The sequence below is a fragment of the Microtus ochrogaster genome, chromosome 18 (assembly GCF_000317375.1).
Source record: "Microtus ochrogaster isolate Prairie Vole_2 chromosome 18, MicOch1.0, whole genome shotgun sequence".
Taxonomy (NCBI): domain Eukaryota; kingdom Metazoa; phylum Chordata; class Mammalia; order Rodentia; family Cricetidae; genus Microtus; species Microtus ochrogaster.
The window spans coordinates 48,101,187-48,116,883 of record NC_022020.1 but is presented as its reverse complement, the minus strand read 5'-3'; the positions used below and the strand labels follow the sequence as shown (position 1 = coordinate 48,116,883).

The following is a 15,697-nucleotide window of genomic DNA, read 5'->3' as shown; positions in this document are numbered from 1 at the left end:
AAGAGTAGGCAGTAACTGGGACATCAGTTCTCCCACACCTGTAGTTTGTTGGTTAGGGCTGATCGCAGAGGACCACAGGGATTCCCAGATGCCAACTATGATGTCTATGCACAAAGGGAATCTAGCAGATTGAGGATAGATCTCTACAAACCATGCAGGTGTGTCAGGAAGTCAGGACAGTCTACAGGAAAACAGTGAAGGCATCAGCAGGAATACAGGGGAAAGGTAGGCAGGACCTGTCCCTGCTAGTTAGCTTAGCTCAGCCACACTGTGTGTGCAGTGCACGGGTTTTATGGTCTCTTCTATTTCTTGCAAGTGCTATTGACTTCCACTTATGGCTTTGATTCTTTAAGAATAAATTTATTTAAGGAAAATTAATTAACCTAAAGGAAAATGCTGTGCAGATCATGTTCCAGATGGTATGAGTGTTGGCAGGATTCACACGGACAGAATGCAGATGACTGGAATCTGGGGCACATGGGCATAGTTGTGTAAAGCAGGGGGGCAATATATTGTACCTTTCTATAAAGGGTCACTTAGCAGGTATGTTAGGTTTTTCAGAGCACAGAGTCACACCCCTAACTATCAAACTCTGCAGGTTGTGTGAAAGCAGCCACAGACAAACTAGAAATAAAATTGTATGGAAACATTCCAGCAAATCAACATGGAGATTTGGATTTCGTAAAATTTCCACCTGATAATATTTCTAGCAATTTGAAATGTAAAGAGGTTCTTAGCTTGCAGTCCACACAAAGAAAGGGCCAAAGAGTTTGCTAACCCCTAATTCGAAGAACTGAAATCTGTTCCAGTCCTCTCAAACACCAGAATGACCTTGACAAATTACTTAACTCTCCCTACGCTGATGGTGTCATCCATATAATGGGACATGGGTAATATTAACCTCACAAGACCAATATAGAAGTGCACACCTATACACGAGGTTCCCAGTGAGTTCTGTGATGTCAGTCTGTTTTTCTTGAAAGATGCATGCCTATTGTTGGAGAATATGCCCTACCGTGAGCCTCCAAAATGGAAACAACTCACCAGATGACTTATGCCTCCTGTCCTGGCTGTGATCACAGAAACTGTCCCTCTTGCTCACAAGGAAACTGAGCGTGAGAATGTTTAATGTGTCTTTTCAGCATTGATTTTAGAGACCTTAACCTGGGAGCAACTGAAGCCAAAGTTTTCTTTACACCTAAATTAAAGCTTTAAAGTTGGTGTCTCTCGGGTGTGAAAGAACCTAAAAGTCTCTCCCAAAATTGCAGATTCAGAAAACCCGAGAATCTCTGTTTATCAAATACCCTGGTGGTTGTTCTGCTGCAGATGAGTCATGGGGTAATTCAGGAAAGGCTACAAGGATAGGGAACATCCATCCAGTGAGCATCGCTTCTGAAATCCTCCTCAATAGTGTTCCTTTATCTGTCTTTACAGCCTAATGACCAAGAGTCTTGGATCTCAGGATTTGCTGAGCATACCAAGAGCAAGGGCTTTGCAGCATATGTATCTCTTCTGTCCCTGTCCTTCCATTGCTGCTGAGTATCCCAGATTAGAGAATAGTTTATGCAGATTTCTATATTCCAAATATAATATGCAAATTATTGTATCCAACTAGATTTGCCAATGCAATCTCAATGAACAAAGGTTATTTACAAATTATTACCTGGAAATGCTTGAGAAGAATCCAAACCCTTTACAGATAAAATGTCACCAATAAATTGTCATCTCTAAAATGCTCCTGTCTATACTCTCCTCCCAAAAGCATCTCCTCCCTGACTTAAAAAAATAGGGAAAGTGAAACTGTACCAACAAATTTTTACAGAAGTCCATTTAACACAGCAAAGAATTGTTTTACGTGGGCCTATGACCAAATCCTTCTATGCATCATCCCCTTTTGACACAATACTAGGAGGCAGAACTACAATTATCCTCATTTCACAGATTTGTAAACTGAGACATGTAAAACAGGATCTGTCCAAAGTTACACTAAAAGTCATTCGAAAGCCCAGATCTTTCACTGCTAAACCATCCCATGAAAGGATGCCATCTTAGGGAGCCCCAAGCTCAGCTTTCCCAGCTTAACTTTGCTTAGTACGTACAGAACTTTTCAAAGACTGCATGACCCCTCAGCATCTACTAGTACCTAAAGAGAAAACATTTTCAATGTGGCCCAAGCAAGGTTCTCCGCATCCTATCACATTGAGTTCCTTGTTTTGTTCATGTAAGCCCCTAATGTCTGGATGTCAGGTGTCCCTAGGAGAGTCAGCCTATCTGTCTTGCAGAACTACTATTTCAAGTCAAAAACCACCAGCAAAGGGTTCTTGGAATTATCTAAAGTAGTAGTTTTCCAACCTGCCTTTTTCACAGTGAATTTAAAATGCTGAGAAGAAATGAGTCTATGAGTACTATGAAAGTTCCCCGGGTAAGCTGTGCAGTGCAGAAGGAGTAAGGGACACCACTTCTTTGGAAGGTGAGCTGCTTATTAAGGTTCAAACCAGTGGAAAGTGTGGGTGCTTGTGAACTAGCTGACCTTGCTGGCCTTGAGCTCATCTTTTCCTCTTTCTTCTCCGAGGAGAACCGGCTATTTGGCAGACAGAAAAGTGTGTTGCGGAGTTAGATGACCCAAGTTCAATCCCAACCCTTATAGACTCTCCTGCATGTGACCTTGGGTAAGCCATGCTGCTTGTCTTGAATTCAGTTCCCGAATATAAAAATAGGGGAGGAGGATAGCAACTTTATAATTAAAAAAATGAACTGATGGGTTATGGAATTATGATAAAGCAACTCTAACAAAATAGGAATTCCAAAAGCTACCTGGCTTGTCCTTACATAATTCCTTCAGCTTTTCACTTCACCACGAATTCTCAAGATAAAATATTGGGAAATAAACACAAAATTAGCACCCCGGTTGTTAGAAAAGTTGAACAGTGTAAGAGTTATCAGCGAAATTCACAGCACGTGTAGGGTGTGCCGTCACCTTAATTATTTACTATATAGAGGCATGGCTGGGACAAGCCGGTAACGGCCGCCCACACCTGAGATCTGTGAGTTGAAGGTGTGACATACATGAACAGAATGAAAGGGATGGGCCAAATGGCATAGAAAACAGAGGACAGAAGTGTGCCAGAAAAACCAGGAGCTGCACACAGATGGAAAGATCAGCACTCTGTGCAGGGACTGGTGAGTGTGGGGGGGGTATGGGCCTGTAGGGGATGGGCTTGTGGGGAAACATGGGGAATGGGGGGATGGGCTTGTGGGGAAACACAAAGAATGGTGAATGGAAGAAAGAAAATGGCAGCTCTGGAAATAAACCTGACTTCCAATTCTGTCTTCATGATGCTAGTTGTTTGAGAACAGGCAACATTTACTAGATTCTTCAAAAGATCTCTTGTCACTGGAAAAATCTACCAAAACCACTAGCCTGAGTCCTTGACAGCTCCACTTAGTTTTGACCTTGTGTTCACAGACGAGTGACTCAGTGAGAGTCATTTCTGGAGAATTCTAACTGATTGACACAGACTTGAAAGAGTGTCACATTAATGAAGGCAACAAAGAACAGGTCATGAGCTCCCAGAGCTGAGCTCTCTGGTAATGACCTTTTACCTTTCTGTCCTGGAGCCTGTTTCTTCAAATCCTTAAGAAAAGCCCCAGTGTCCTGCCAAGAAATTATAACTTTTATTTAAGTAAACCATTGTTAAATTTTGTAATGCAGAACCAAGAAGTACAGCTAACCTCTGGACACAAGAATTCTTAAAATATCTTGGCCCTGCTTTCCAAATCTGTAATTCATGGAAACAGTACTTCTCTAAAGAGTTGATAGAAAAATCCAAAAATGCCAGGTATATAAGACTCTACTTAAACTTTGATAACACACAATAAATATCAAGCTCTTTCTGGGTGCCGGGGAGATGGCTCAGCAGTTAAAAGCATCTACTCTTCTTGCAGGGGACCCAGGTTTGGTTCCCAGCAGCCACGTAGTTGCTTACAACCTTCTGTAACTCCAGTGTTAAGGGATCCAGTGCCCTCCTCTGGTTTGCCAGGCATCAGACACACACCTGGTGCACACCTGCCTTGCTCATGCAAGCAAACACTCATGCAAGTAAAATAAAAATAAGTAAAATTATCTTTTGTTGTTGTAGTTTTGGAGACAGTGTTTCACGATGTAGCTCTGGCTGTCCTAGAACTCACTATGTAGACCAGGCTAGCCTCGAACTCACAGAAATGCCTCTGCCACCTGAGTAAAGATGTGTGCCACTACACCTGGCAAGTAAATTATTTTTTTAAAAAGATCTTTCTGTATGAGTTCTTAAAGGTCCATAGCTTGGACGTGATCAGGTCAAAACAAAAAAAGGTATCAGCACTGAGGAGGAATGGACAGGTTGAATGAGTTTAAATTCTGATTTTTTATTTTTTATTTATTTTTTTTTTTGTGGTTTTTTCGAGACAGGGTTTCTCTGTGGTTTTGGAGCCTGTCCTGGAACTAGCTCTTGTAGACCAGGCTGGTCTCAAACTCCCAGAGATCCGCCTGCCTCTGCCTCTCGAGTGCTGGGATTAAAGGCGTGCGCCACCACCGCCCGGCTTGCCTTTCTTTTTTTTTTATGATTTTTTAAAGGAAACTTTCTGATTGGTATTTAAATTTTTCATCAGGTACACATCAATGTGCTGATTTCCACTGAGTTTCTTCATTATCCTAATGTAGCTCTGAAAGGGAAGGAAACACAACACAACTGTCCAAGAAACAAAAGCTAGAGAGAGGAATAGCAAAGCTCCTTAGTCTTACAGAGGCTTCCCACGATATACTTGGCATCATACGATGTAGTAAGGGACTTGGGGTCTAGATTATCCTGTCAATAATGGGGTATCTTATCATCTAAATTAAGGTAGAGGCGGGTGTAGACAGAGCCAGGAAAAGATCTGAGGCAGCTGTTTAATGAGAGATGTGAGTTCATCTCTCTTATTGGTTTTGGATTTTGCTCCAATCGATTCGTTCTCATTAATACAATGCTTGGTTATTTTTAAATAACAACAAAAAGCCGTATTTGGGCTTTGATTTAATTATTTAAGTCTTAACCCCATGTCTACAGCAATGTAGACACCCATTAGAAGTGAAAATCCTTGGGGCCTAACCCAGAAACATCAGAAACTGTGGGAAGACAGCCCATTGATGTGGGCTCTAACAAGCCCAGTGGGATTAGTCTGTTGCTCATCAAAGACTGAAGGCCAGGCTTTCAACCAAGCCACAGGTGTGTGGGTCAGAGCCCATGGATCTGCAGGTTCAACAGGCAGTCTTAAAAGAAAGTCAGCCTCCTTAGGCAAGCTTGGATTCTCAAGCTTATCAGTAATTGGAATCATCCTTACTCAGACAACCAGTCCTATAGATTACCCTGTTGAAGAGCCATTTACATCTTATTTTTACCTCTGCCCCAATAGGAAAAAGTGAATAGCATGCAGAATGGAGTGCTCAAAGCACAGGCCATGAAGACCAAGGAGACAGTTGATGGAAACACAGGAACTTTGACTTTGATGGCAGAAACTGACCGTAAGTTAGTTAATAGCAACAGAACTGTCTTGTTCACTGTTTGGTGCCTTTCACCTCCTTCCTTTTCCCTTCACACTCCCTCTTCTGTAACCCCTCCCACCTACCGCTCTCACTAGATACATACCTTTGAGCTAACTCTGGATGAAAGAAGGTAATTGGTTCTTTTCTTTCTTCCTTCCTTCCTTCCTTCCTTCCTTCCTTCCTTCCTTCCTTCCTTCCTTCCTTTCTTTTTCAATGAGGAATTACATATGGCTACTGAACACTATTTACAACCTGGAGTCTTTAGCATCCTTCCTAGAGGCAGACTTGGTCCCACAAACAGACTAAGAGATATTTAAGCTCCTCCTATGTAGCCTGTAACACCAGATTTCATTCATACAAGGCATTGCAAGTGTGAAGGTCCAAACAATGAACTGCAGCAAGACAGCACACCAGCCAACGCCAGCTCCAACACCCGATGAGAACTGGACATGTTATCTTACCTCTGTAAGCTCGAGTCACTGTATTTCTAAACTGAGGGCAATAGAAGTCTCTCTCCTAGGATTCTTAATGAAGATTAAATGCAACCATCCACCCAAAGCATTTAGAACTGTGCCTGGCACATATCAAGGGCTGGGTTAATGTGAGTTATTAAGACTATTAATGCCTCTGAAATGTTTCTCAGGCTTCAGCACACCGTGAGTACTTTGCAGGCATCGATGTTAGGCAGTGAAAATCCAGAAGGGATGAAGGAGAGGGCCTGAGGGTAGCAGACTTGAGACAGGGTGGGAAGGCTGTTCGCAGTAGCAAGTGTTTGGCTGTAGAGTGGTGCTGTGGAAGACTCCCAGGCTGGAGTGTGAATTATAGTGATGATTCTCAACTGGAGTGTGGGAAGACTTTGTATTCCCACAGTTAGCAGTGCTTGCGTTTGTATTTGGTTGTTGTAACTCTGGGGTGCTATTAATGAATACTAGGGATATTGTTGAATACCCTATAATGCATAGGACAAGAGTCATTTGTCCCAAATGCCACTGCTATTGAGGCTGAGAAAACCTGAATTCTAATGTAACATGACGTTATCTTAATAAGGTAGACGTAGAGTCTGGTGCCTCATAAAGATAAAAGCCGAGTGGCCTTTAAAACCCTTCTGCTGCTAATGGTGTTGGCACTTAGTCCTCAGCCTCAAACTGAAGACAACATCTCTTTTCCTCTGTACCCACATCTTCTCCCAAAAATCAAACAATATTTTTTTTCAAACAAAGGTTACACATTTTTATAGGTTCACCTGAGACACTAGGAAGACTCATTCTTGCTGACATGGTGGCAATCGGAGTGTTTCAGTGCTGAAAGAACCCTTCGAAATGAGCTAGGGACAAGTCTCTCCTTGAAATCGTTTGTTTCCACTTTTACAAGTAAAGAAACTAAGACGGAGAGGGGCAGAAACCTGAGCTAAGTCACACCATGTGACACTCCTCAAGAATTAATAGAAGATTTTAGTTGGACATACATGATCACAAGAATCGCATCTTCCCGACCTTTGTTCTCTTGCCTTGAATTTTCCTCCTAATCAGAGTCTGTCTCTCTTCCCATCTTCGGAAAGTCCCTAAGCACTGGTTTCACCTGATGGAGGTGGCCGTGGTGAGAGCACAAAGGGGGAAACTGGGTCCGAGAAAACAGACAAACTGCCAGTGGACTAAGATTGCCAGTTCCTGGTGAAGGGAGAGGAGAAAGGAAAGGTGACCTCAGTACCTCGTTTAGACGACTTGGGGGGGATGCTGCCTCAGCACCATGGGAAATCATGGGTACCTGCTGGGATGCTGTGTTGCTTGTGACAACTGCAGGTGTTGCCTTCAGTCTGTGACTACAGGGAAGGAAGTGTGAGAATGAGCAGGATCGGAGTGATGGTGGTGAGTTTGTTGGCCCAAGAAATCACATTAAAAGTAAAACCCAGAAAACTTGGGGGAACCAGGCACGTTATTGTTGTGGGGTTCTGGTACCCCTACCTGCTCAGAAAAGAGGGACTAAAGGTGCGGGGTAACTTCCCTGTGGTCTAGATCTCCTAAAGTTTAGACACCAACCGAGACTCTACCACATGAAAATAATTCTAACAAAGATATTCCCCACAAGGGGAAATGATGCAAACCCAACAGAGAGATTAGAACAAGGATGGATGCATGAGGAAACGAAGGGAAACATCTAAAAGTTAATTTGGGAATGTTGCAACATCTGGTTAGTCTCTGTAATTTTTTTTCTATACAAACGTATTTCCTAGATGGGACCTGCTTCTTGGAACTCTGGGGGTCTTGTCTTTTCTCTGACTTTTTCCTTGATTCTCAAGCACCAACCACATCCATCACCAATGTTGTTTTCCTTCCCTACCTGTGCTCACAAGAAACAGTAAGCAACCTCTCCTCCAATGGTCACTGCTGATGAAATCTCCCAGGACCAGACAAACATCTATCAGCAATCACAAGCCATGGCCACCAACAGCTAAAAGAAAACCTGAAGAATCCATCCCAACAATATGAAGACCAAAAGGGCAAACTTTCACCAGTGTCCCCCTCACCAGAACACACTTTCAATTCATGTCAAATCTGTTTCTTAAGAAGCATTTCATGGGTCAGGTGGAAAGTCGCCCAGATTTTCTCTTAATATTGAACTCTAAGAAGCCAAGCACTTGCCATGACTTCTTCACCTTTGCCAATTACCATTCCCCTGAATCAACAGTCACTTCTTTCAAGAGCAGCCAGCAGTGTGCCAGGGGCAAGGTGCAAGCCTGGACAAGAAGCATGTTCAGTTGAGACTGGATTCTACGAAAGGCAATAGCCAGGATGGCCCCTAGTACCGTCAGTGACTGAGACATCCCCATGCAGCACGGAATAGCCACACACTCGCCACACACTCATGCTACTACACAAGCTTGCTGCTTATACACACAAGAACAGGTATCTCATTACACACAGAGGGAACACTCAGTCACACACTCACAATCATCTACAGTCTACCGAAGCATCACACATCAAATTACACACCAATAAAGATAGATACACAACACAAGCTTCTTCCCCTCTCTCTTTCTCCCTCTTCTTCCTCCCTCTTTCTCTCCCTTTTCTTCTCTCTCTTTCTCTTTCCTCTTCCCCTCTCCTCTTTACGTACAACCTCATATAGTCAGTGAACACACATGCAGTCTCACAAGTACTTACCTACACAAGTGCGGGAGGGCAGCTGTTCAACCTTCAGTGGTCCCAAGCTGCAGACAGGTCCTACCCAGACAGACAGTCCACCCACCCACACCAACACACAGCCCATCCCTGCGACAAAGGCTGGTGGGTGTCGGAAGTACAGAACCCAGAATCCCCCCCCCCCAACCCCGGCATCCCGCCCCGCCCCCTCTCGGCATCCCCACCTGCACACGTGGGCTCCTGGGGTTCTGATCTCCTGGCGCACTCCCAGCAACACGCGGCTGCGGAAGGCTAAGGAGAGCGGCGCCCTGGCAGATCGTTGCGGCTACCTTTAGCGCAGAGCCCAGCTTCTGCCGCTTCTGTGCTGCGCTGCGCTCCCCGCCACTGCCTGCGCCCTCGCCGCCGCCCCCTAGATGCGGGCTTCAGCCCCCGCGCTGGGGAGCGGGCGGGCGCCTGGCACCAGTTACAGTCTGGAGACCCCAGCCTGGGCTCACCTGGGCATGCAGAGCATCCTCCTCCTCCTAGCTGAGCCGGCCTCCGTGGGTTCCACAGCCCCCAGCCTGGGCGTCCCTGCGGTCCTGCTCGCTGCCGCCCCCACAGGGCACGCGGAGTGCCACCTGTGCAGAGGGGCGCCCTGAGGAGTGGGTGCAGAGGCTGCACAGATCTCACACCTCTGGTCTGGCCAGAGTGTGCTTCCCTGACCAGAGCCGTACCCATTCGCTGGGGACAGAGAGCGAGCCCTGGCCTCACTGCAGACTCCTGGTGACCTTGGGCAAATCCGTTCGCCTTTTTTTGAGTGCCCACTTCCTCTATTCAGAGACAATAAACTCGAGAATGCGTCTGAGGTGCCTGTGCCAGGGGCAATCCTTCCTTGGTGCAGCCTACTTCCTTCTTCTTTTGCCTGACTCAGCCTGGCCCAAAGCAAGGCTTGTCTGGGAGCGGCATTCAGGAGAATTCGGGGCGTTTTGGAAACAGGATGGCAAGTTCTCCAGAGCTAATGCTTTCCTTTGTCTCAGGGCTCCCTAAAGGATCAGCCTCACCTTGTTAGTTCACTCTTTGCCTCCCTGTCTGAAGTTTCCAGGGTTTCCCAGCTCTAACCACCTGTCACCTTGACCATGTGACTAGATCGGAGCCAGCTTCAGGGCTCTCATAGAAAAGAGGGAGCAACCCGACAGTAGTGTGAAGAGTCTGCAAAGGTCTAGGCCTGGGTACCACTCAGGAATCTGAAGTATCTGTGTGGGACTATAGCAGAGCAAAATCCATCTGATCAAAGCCCCCAATGACAAGGATGAAACGGGCGACGCTTTATATGAGAAGAGGTTGCTAGGAGAGTTGCGAGAAGGCAGGGTCTTTGTCGCCTGGATCAGAGAAAGACCGCAAGACCATGGGGTGAAGAACTCACCCTCAAGTACCACCGAGGCTGCCTGGCAAGCCTGCCAGACGGAGAATTAACTTCTGTGAGCAAAGAAATCTTCCAAGACAGTCTTAAAAATCATTAACCTGCAATTGGGCCGGAACCAACTGAAGTGAGCCAGGAGTTTGCCCTGGATGGTTTGTATTCGGTGCTGAGGATTGAAACCAAGGCCTCACACGTCCTAGGCTAGTCCCCTGCTGTCTTGTCCTGTTATTTGATTGTCTCCTTAGTTTGGAGACAGGACCCAGGCTGCAACCTGAGGTCCTCCTGTTTTAGCCGCCATAGTGCTGGGATTACAGGCACCACCTCCGTGCTTGTGCTTGGCTGAAAAGTTTAAACTGATCAACATTTCCACCAAAAAGTTCTGTTTGTCTTCCTCCTGGCCTAGATCCCTTCCCCTCAGGACAGTAATATCCCTTTTGAAGATACAAAAAAAGACAGACAGAACTTGGATGAATGTTGAAGGCAGGGCTGATCCTTGTCCCAAATCTAGAAAGGACAGCAACCCTGCAGAAACCTCGATATTAACACAGTGAGAGCTGGGTCATATTATAATCCAGCCAACTGTGAGGTGACACATGTCCTAAGCCAATAAGTAATTTATTGCTGTGATGGATAATTTTTACAACGTTTGTCCCTTTAGAGTCACACCCACGTCTTTCCTGGTGATTAACAGGATTCTCGTGGTGCAGACAGCCAGCTGCTTTGCTACATACACCCTAACCCTGTTGTGTTTCAATCAGCCTTCTCCACGCCAATGTCACATACCCTCTCCCTTTTCCCTCTAGAATGTCTATGAAAGGATGAAGCTTGGGAAGAAATAGACGCAGGTGCAGAGGTGTCTCAAGCATGACAAGTGGTTCCAATGCAAGAGGGGCTAGACGAGGAGACAGAGACATACAAAAGCTGTGGGCTGTCTCCAGCCAGAAAACAACCTCCCAGGACCAGTCTTCTCTAAAAAAAGAAGTGGGCAGAATTGAGAAAGAAGGAATGAGACCTCATCAAGCCAAGACAACATGTTTGTAATAACTACTCTTGCCAGCACTTGGGTTAATCCAGCAGCGTTCAGGGGCTGAGAAGCCAGCTGCCCGAAGTAGAGAACTGAGACAATAAAGGGTAGCTGTGCAGTTATTATAGGCGAGATAAGAACACCCTGACTCCTTCTGGTGTGGTTTTTATTCTCTAGTCGGCCTGATATTGTTTGGATTAAATATTTATGTTTGAAGGGACAGCTAACTGATTCCTGTTTTACTACCAATAAAAAATCAAATAAATGGCTATTTAGTCTGGGGGTAGCCGTCTGGGGGTGAGCATGAAGACAGGTATCATGAGCATGACCCAGTAAACAAAACCCTAGCCAAACTAAAGGTTAGTGGTTTTTATTTATATCTGGTAAACTTGTTGTTTTGATATGGAATTCTCTTAGTTTCTACAAATCCAACTTCAAAATTGTGTAAACAATAAAAGCACATTCAACTCAGAGTAAACTGAACTGTGACAGGAACAAGTATATTTGGGATACACCTGAAGTGATAAATTTAATGGGACAGTGAAGATGTGGATAAGCATAAGAGCAGTTAGTCCCTCTCAAAACCCCTCAGGTTTTGTCCTACATAAAGGAGACGAGGGTGGGGAGGGAAGAAAAGAAAAGTGGGCCTGCAGGAAATGGCTTTCGACCCCAGAGGATCTCTGGGATAGTAGAAGTTGTATAAAGAAAAGAAATAAAGTTCGAAAACAGTGTTCAAACAGGGCTTTAGGCAGTGGCCAGGACTGTGCAAGGCCAGGTAATGAAACAGGGTTCAGGCTTGGCTGCGGCACTGTCTTTGGCACTCAGGGATGGATCATGCTTTTCAAATCCTTGGCCAGACACCAGCAACCTCATCAGTAGGGAGTGGCAGCAGGTATCTGCTTTCAAGCAGTGTTGCTGGCAGTGGAGATGGTCAGAGATAGATGCACCCATGAGTATAACATCCATATTTGGGTTGTTCATAATATGAATACTTTGAGATTTCCTACTAGTAATAATAAAACATTATAATAGGAGAGTTAGTGGATTACTTGAACTACAATCTTACGTTTAAAGGCAACCTAGTAAACCAGAGTTTGGTAAATATCCATTTTCTACAATTTCCTCTGTGTGTGTGTGTGTGTGTGTGTGTGTGTGTGTGTGTGTGTGTGAGTGATTTATGCATGCAGAGACAAGAGAGTCTGTGGCATGTCCTGCTCAATATTCTTCACCCTATTCCACTAAGACAGGTTCTGAACCTGAACCTTGGTTAGTGGCCAGGAAGCCCCAGAGAACCTCTTATCTCCACCATACAACGACACTGGGGTTGCAAGCCCATGCATAGCCATGCTCTGTTATTTACATCAGTCCTGGGTTCTGAACTCAAGCCCTCACAGTAGTGCAACTAGCCTCTTACTTCATGAGCACTCTCCCAGTCCCAACATTTTTCTTAGATGTGTGTGCAGACTTAGTTGGTATGACCCCAAGAAGATCGGATCCCCCTTCTCAAATTACTCATAGCCATCTAGAAGAGACAGGACTGGGCAGAGAATCTCAACATGCTGTGTGAAAATTCATGATGGAAACATGAACAACAAGCCGAACTCATTGCTAGTGTTACCCTCATTTTATTATTAATTAACAAACATCCACTGAGCATCTACTATTTGCTGGTTGCTATGCTAACTGCTTCATAGACCTTCTTAAGTGTCTCCTAACAACTCTGAGAGACACTATTAGAGCTTCACAGAGTTAAAACAGCAGACACACAAGGATGAAGGAACCTGATATTGAGATGATGTGGGTAGAAAGCGGTGTCCAAATTAGACCCAAGGGCAGAATTCAGGTTGTCTTTCTGCGAGCAAGCACGGAATAAAAGTCTTAGCAGTAACAACTACGTCAAACAGCATTCATGACTCATGGCCAGTGCACTGGACACTCCACAGCTTGAGACTCTCAAACAGAGTCAGGACAGACATTTAATTTAGTATTTGAGAAAGAGGGGGATAGGCTGAGCCATCACAGAAAAAGAGAAAAAGAGAATCCCATCCAGACGTGAGCTTCACATCTGGCATCGTCTGGCACTGTAGGTACTAAAGCGCAAACTGGGTACCATCTGCCAGGAATATTGAAGGAACCCCTGTTCTTGGGGCAAGGTTCAGCATCACCTCTTGCTCTCCTTGGACTTGTCTGATGCTGAAATCTGAAAAGCGGGGTGTCACTTAACTCTTCTTTAGCACTTAAATATCAATGTTCTCCTTCTTCTAGTTTGCTCTCTCCTGCTCCTCTCCGCTTCATTAGAGGCTCGTAGTTGATTTTCTTCTCACAGTTTGGGGGCCCCACCACCCAGCTCCCAAATGACCACAAGGAGTCCTGTTCTCACTTATGAATGCCTGGCCTTAGCCTGGTTTATTTTTGGCCAGCTTGTCTTAAATTATCCCGTCTGCTTTTTGTCTCTGGGCTTTTATCATTCTCTATTTTATGTATCTTTCTTTCCTCCTGACTCAGTGGCTCTCCTCCTTCTTCTCTCTTCTTCTCTTATTTATTCTCTCCACCTGCCAGTCCTTATTTCTCCCTTCTGCCTGACTATTGGCCATTTAACTCTTTATTTGACCAATCAGATGTTGTAGACAGACAGAGCAACACCACAGCTTTACAGAGTTAAACAAATGAAACATAAAAGAACGCAGCATATCTCTGCATATCATTAAACAAATAGTCCACAGCACAAGTGAATGTAACACATTTTAAGTTACTATTGCACAGCAGATGCTTGCTTTCACTATCATGTGTGTGCTGACAAGTTCTACGTTTGCACTGTGGCCCAGGTTCATTGTTGAGCCCTAGAGCTATCTCTAGATATAAGATATCCAGAGTTGTTGTTGATCGCAGGAGTACCTGGTCCCGTTCAGCCTACATGACCAGAAATAAAGTATCTAGGGGAAAGAAAACATAGAGTTGTGCCAGATTAAAACCTTAAAAAACTTAAAGAACACTCTGATCATGTAGTAGAGGTTTAAAAAGTACAGTGTTTGAATTTTAGAGGCACAAGTGGGCTTGTGTTTGATTATCTGCAAGGGAAATGTAAACATCTAGGCTTTCCAGGAACAATATTTAAGATAACATTACCATCTAAATGTCATTTTCCAATTTCAAATTTTTCCATCTAACTTACAGATACTTGAAAAGATACACCTGGACTGACGGGACAGAATGCATAATTAGTGTTATAAAAAACAATAATGCATCTGGTAAACTAAGTGGAGAGTAGAGGCAGGAAGATGTATGAACGGAAGAAGAACCTTCAATGTCCCCATCGCACAGAATAAAAGTCAAGAGATATTGAGCCCTTTCTTAATGGAAGAGCAAATACCAGATGAGCTGAGCTGCTTAGAGTTGCCAAGGTGACTGGAGAGAGGAATAATGTACTGGAGGTCAGTCAATGGTAAATAAAATGGCTACATAAACTCATTAGATACAAAACGAAAGATAATTTCTTCAAGAGCCACAATGAATAATGATCTCCAGGCAATTTCACCATTTTCTGTGCAGTAAAAATATCTCTGCAATATCTAGACAATTCATGTTTTAGGGAAGCTAACCCATTACCAGCCCTCAACATGACCTTAGCAGACTAAATCCATCAGTATATTCTACCTTGTTTGTCTTAATCTTTGAGTTAGCAAGGGATTAATCTAGCATGAGCCAAAGACACACAAAGCCTCAGCTCAGGATTTTGGGAAGTAATTAATATTCTTGCTTTTCTGTAAGAGGTCCTAGAAAGAATGCCTCTCTCCCTTACTAGACAGTGAGGTATAAGATGTTATTTTATGAAATTTTATGAAATGCTACAGATATCTTTTCTGTTTCAGAGAGGTTCACTATTGGAACAAAACAACACATAAAGAAAAAAACCTACAGAATTTCTAAAAAGTGGAGTTGAAGTCTTGATGATGTTTATGTGGCTCGAACAATTCCTGATGCTATAGATTGGCAGCTCTCAATCTGTGGTTCATAATCCCCTTGGGAGTCGCATATCAACTGTCCTGCACATCAGATATTTATGTTGCAATTGATAATAGTAGCAAAATTATGAAGTAGCAACAAAATAATTTTGTGGTTGGGGTCACTACAGCATGAGGAACTGTGTTAAAGGGCCACAGCATTAGGAAGGTTGGGAACCACTGCTCTAGATAATCCTTTAGCTCTTACGTAAGCACTGCATCTTTCTGTCTGTCATTCACTCTTTATCTTTGCTGATGAGTAACTGTCTTAGTTAGGGTTTCTATCACTGTGAAGAGACACCATGACTATGGCAACTCTTACAAAGAAAACATTTAATTGGGTGGCTCGCTTATAGTTCAGAGGTTCAGTCCATTATCAACATGGTAGGGAGCGTGGCTAACTACATCTTCATCAGAAGCAATAGGATATGGACTGACTAACTGGGCAATATCTTGAGTATATATAAAACCTCAAGTGTGCCTCCACAGTGACACACTTCCTTCAACAAGACCACACCTCCTAATGGTGTCACTCCTTATGATATTATGGGGGCCGATTACATTCAAACTGCC

At 44.2% G+C, this 15,697-nt stretch overlaps 1 protein-coding gene across 4 annotated transcripts in view; it reads right to left on the bottom strand.

The window, feature by feature from the left end:
• Htr4 (5-hydroxytryptamine receptor 4) overlaps positions 1–9,397 on the bottom strand; it is a 172,106-nt gene extending 162,709 nt beyond the window's left edge. The window contains exon 1 of one of the 4 annotated variants that reach the window (XM_026783582.1): positions 9,195–9,397. The gene's annotated coding sequence lies outside the window, so the exon portion shown is untranslated. Of the gene's footprint in view, positions 1–8,721; positions 8,799–8,924; positions 9,074–9,194 lie in introns of those variants that run through there. The other 3 variants (XM_026783579.1, XM_026783580.1, XM_026783581.1) reach the window with 3 other exon arrangements.
• Between the last annotated feature and the right edge of the window lie 6,300 nt (positions 9,398–15,697).